The 4848-nt window shown below is 41.1% G+C and overlaps 1 pseudogene; it reads left to right on the top strand.

Annotated features, from left to right (window-relative positions):
- Positions 1 to 3846: 3846 nt before the first annotated feature.
- Positions 3847 to 4246, top strand: LOC119253415 (cytochrome c oxidase subunit 5B, mitochondrial-like; annotated as a pseudogene).
- Positions 4247 to 4848: the final 602 nt, after the last annotated feature.

Genomic DNA, 4848 nt, shown 5'->3' with positions numbered 1-4848 from the left:
TTTTTCCTTTTTACCCTAAAGTGGCAGCACGGTGATAAGAACTGTAATGCAGGTGTGTGGGAGCAGATACTGTCACAGCTTGTGCACTTGTCACCCTACCCTCCCTTGGTCACCACCTGCTACAGAGCACTTTTGGGTCGTGCTGATGCTGATGAATTTGTAATAGATTTAAATACTTATTTGTCTGTTTCTTCTGCCAGACTATAAATTTCCTAAGGGCAGAGATCCTGTTTTATTTCTATATCCCTAGACATCGAATGAATTATAACACACATGTTGCTCTCCCTCTGGGAAGCCTCTCCTTTCCCCACTTCATTAACCTTAAAACAGGATTCACATCTTCCTGAAACTCACCATGAAGGAGGAATACTTTAATACTCGCCGGTATGCCAACAGAACATGTAAAGAATATTTTTTTTTGGTTTTTATTTTTTTAATTTTATATATTTTTTACATCATGTTTCATGTTTGCACAATGTGTGCATGTTCCTCTTGGTGATAGTTCCCATACAATTCCCACCCCCACCCTGTTTTGATCTTACCCCCCCCCCATAGTGTGTCTCTGGTTTATAGTTGCTTGTTGATTCTGATTTTTACTTTATTATAATTAGTCTTTTTCCTGGTCCCTTATTTAGAATATTGATAGAAAAAAGACAATCCATTTGAACAAATGGGTAGACCAAAGGTTGAACAGGAAATTTGCAAAGGGTGGAGGAAACACATAGTCCATGAAATTATGAAATTGCTGGTAAGAATAGAAATGAAAATGCAAGTTCCAAACAGCAAGAGACTGTTTTATTCTCTTCCTACTGACGAACATTCGAAAATCCTGACTGTACCAGGTTGGCAATGCAATGGACAGTGAAGTTCTGACATTGCTGGTGTGTGTGTAAATTGGTACAACCACTTTGAAGAGCAATTTGTCACCGTGAAGTAAAATTGAAATTGTACAAACCCAGCAGCCATTCTGCCTCTAAGATGTATCCTTGGAATCTTTCTCAACTACTTATGTAGAAAAAACTAAGCCCTAATGCATGGGTCACCATTACATGAAATGAAATAATTTCTTATTTACACATCTAGAATGGTGCTAGTTATATTCATCCATAGGAACTTGAGAAATAGTCACTCCAACTGTCTTTTGTATTATGCAGTTCAGAGCAGAAAGTCTCTGGTTTGAGAAAACCCTCCCACTTGGTAGGTATGTTATAGGATAGCCCCGATATTGAGTGGGTTCCTGGCTGTGGGTCCTCACCTGTGCGCTTACAAGGGACTTATGAATACTCCACTACAGGCACACACAAAAGGTTAATAAAAGGTTTATTTACAAGGGAAAAGGAAAGAAGGAAAATGTACAACTCAGGGAGAAAATAGGGAAATAAAGTCTTTAATGCGTCCTACCCGATCCGCCGACCTGGAAACCCAAAGGCACGCCCAGAGCTGGCCGGACGCTGTGAGTTGGTGGGGAGCCAAAATGGGGGGCCCCCCAAAGCCCACGTGTCTGCCTTTATACCAGCCTGGCTGCTTCACCCCACCCTCAGGTCCCAGCCACCTTCCCTTTGGTGGTGATGGGATTTGGAGTTCCCAGTGTCTTTGGCTTTGGCCTGGGGTCGGGGGGGAGTCCACAAAGCCTGTATGGAATTAGCTTTAGGACAGCCTTTTCCCCCTAACAATTACACAGCAGACATGTGGAATGTCGTGATAACATTGTTTAAAAAATGCAATACTGCCAAGATGTCTTCAAGAAGAGAAAAACAAATGAACCATGCATATTCTTGCAGTGGAATGCTATACAGCGGTGAACAAAACATGACCTAGAGCTACAGGTATTAATAAAGGCAAATGTGAAAAAGCTTCGTGGATAAAGAAACAAAATTAACAGGCGACTATAAATCAGAGACATTCTGCAGGGCATGGGGAGGGAGAGGGGTTGAAACAGGGGAAGGAAGAACATAAGGGACTATGGTGATAGTGCACAGGTGAATTTTACAGGCACTGCACCTGAGAGGAAAAGCATACATTGTACAAAAATGAACAATGAGGTCAAATATAAATAAATAAATAAATTTTAAAAAAGCTTCATGGTGAATGAAGAATAAACTGCAGTAAAATGCATCTATTTTGATTCTATTTATATAAATTTTTTAAATAAACAATACATCATAATATGTTGCTCATATAAACTTACTTATCCAATGACAGTATAAGTAAAATGGCACGGGGATGATAAACTCCAGAGTCAGAAGACTGGTTGCCCTTTATATTATTCTTTCTATTATTTTATTAATACTATAATGTAATAATATAGATAAATTATAACCATAGTATAGAATTTTATATTAAATATATGGCATCTAATTATTATATATTATTCTTATATATCCTCATATAATTATTATGTATTAATACCATATATCATTGTTTAATTATTCCCTCTGTTCTTCTGTACATTAAAATAGATGGTTCTAGGAATGCATCATGTTAGGTGAATATACGTAATAGATGTACTACCCTTTACCTCTTCCCCCAATTCATCTGCACCAAAGCAACTGTGATGAATAACTCTTCTTTCAAAAGACAGGAAGTTTTTCTTGAAATTATTTTAGACAGGACCTGATCTTTTTCACTCCCCAGTTCAAAAATGTATGCTGGTTTTGAGTGCTGCTTGACAAAGTCTAAATTCCGCAGTGTGGTATTCGGAGCTCTCCACAGGCTGACTCCAGACCACTTTAAAGGCAGCTCTTCAATCTCTTCTCTCCAAGCACTTCACATTCCATTCAGATTGGAGTGTTTGCCATTTTGCAGACCTCCCCCATGCTTTTCCAGTCCATGCCTTTGCTGGCCAGGTTTTCACTCTCTGAGAACTCCTTCCCTGTTCTTGCAATTTGATCTTATGTACCAAACCTTAAAAACATGCCTACTCTTTGACACAACAATTCTCTTCTGAGAAAAAAAAATGCAGGGTGTGCACAAAGATTTAGACATAGTTTAAGAAATGTTTACTGCAGCACTGTCTCTAATGTCAAAATATTAAAAATAACCTTAATGACCAAGAGGGTTTAAATAAACCCATTCCACATGGGACACAGCACATAAAAAGCACAGACTCAGGTCTAAAAGGCAGACTACCCAGGTCAAGTTCCAGTTCTGGAACATTCTGGACCATTCCAGCTCTATGATCTTAGCATTTAAATGTGTACTCTGCAAAATGAAGATAAATGAGTACCTCCTTCGCGGAGTTGATAGGGAGATTAAATGTGTTAATATTTGCTAAAGCACTTGGAAAAGTGTCTGCACATGGTAAGTTTGTTTATAAATAGCTAATTCTGGGCATATCTTCTCTGCAACCCCTTGAAGTAGTCTACTTTGGGTCTTAGACCTTGCATGCTACTTACCACAGTTAAGGACTTAAGACTCCTGAGCTGATTATAAGAATCAATTCTATCTGAGTGTTTTCAAAATGTGGGTTCTATGGTAATGAAAACATTTGGAGGGGCATCAAGGAGAAGGACCCAAGAGTTGGAAGATGAGCCACACAAGGATGATGTGAAGAATTAGATGATGATAGAAAATGCAGTTTCTCTAGGAACATAGAGTAGAGAACTAAAGAGGCAGTACAGGGGTCTGGAGTCCCCAACTCTGACTTCCACGCACTAGCTGGGTGAGTGTTGGCCCAAAGCAGGGCCGCTGAGGCCCAAAAGCCTGCCACAAGTCTAAGGCACCTTCTGGTGGGCACCCACAGGACAGGGGCAGAAGGGGCCAGGCAAGTGTGGAAGGAAAAGAGCAAAATCAAAACCCAGGTTAAGGGGAACCTGTTCCCGGAAGTGCTGCCGTTGATAGCGGGCGATGGCTTCAAGGTTACTTCGGAGCAGGAGCGCTGGTTGCACAGGCCCTGAGGGCCCGAGGTCCCAATGGGGTCGCCGTGGTGCACTCCATGGCGTCTGGAGGTGGTGTTCCTACTGATGAGGAACAGGCAACTGGACTGGAGAGGGAGATCATGATGGCTGCACAGAAAGGACAGGATCCATGCAATCTGTTAGCCCCAAAGGCAGCTTCAGGCACTAAGGAAGACCCTAATTTGGTCCCCTCCATCTCCAATAAACGAATTGTGGGCTGCATCTGTGAAGAGGACAACAGTACCGTCATCTGGTTTTGGCTGCACAAAGGTGAGGCCCAACGATGCCCTAGCTGTGGGACCCATTACAAGCTGGTGCCACACCAGCTGCCCATTGAGCCTCTGTACTAACTTACAATGTGCTGTAAAGTTTCTTCCCAATAAAGATTAGCCATTGCATTGGCAAAAAACAAAACAAAACAAAAAAAAAAACCCAGGTTAAGGTAAGGGCTGCCATTGTCAGCCTCCCCACGGGTCTCTCACCCACGTCTCTGTCTCTTTCAAGTGTCTCCTGCCCTGTCCCCCGAGTCCTTGGAACAAGACCAAGAAGGAAGTGTGGCTTCTCCACATGTCCCTCTGCTCCATGTGCCTCCTCCGAGTTGTCTTTCCTTTCTTTCTTTTTTTTTTTTTGCAGGAATTTAATCTAATAACAGATCAAAACTGGTGAAATTTTTTTTCAGATAAACTTTTATTTTTTAAATTTTTAAAAAAATTTTATTTTATATATTTTTTACATCATTTTTCATTTTTGCACAATGTATGCATTTTCATCTTGGTTATAGTCCCCATACAATTCCCACCCCCCTTGTTTTGACCCCTATCCCTCCACCCTCATCCCCCTGCCCCTTAGTGTGTCTGGTTTATAGTTGCTTTGTTGATTTTGATTTTTACTTTATAATCCTTGTCCTAATCTTTTCTAGCTTCTCCCAGCTCAGCACCTCTTTTCCTTGGGT

Source organism: Talpa occidentalis, unplaced genomic scaffold (assembly GCF_014898055.3).
Source record: "Talpa occidentalis isolate TD23 unplaced genomic scaffold, MPIMG_talOcc4v2.1 talOcc4.2, whole genome shotgun sequence".
Classification (NCBI taxonomy): Eukaryota; Metazoa; Chordata; class Mammalia; order Eulipotyphla; family Talpidae; genus Talpa; species Talpa occidentalis.
Note: the sequence above shows the minus strand (reverse complement) of the source record. Positions and strands in the feature narration are given on the sequence as shown.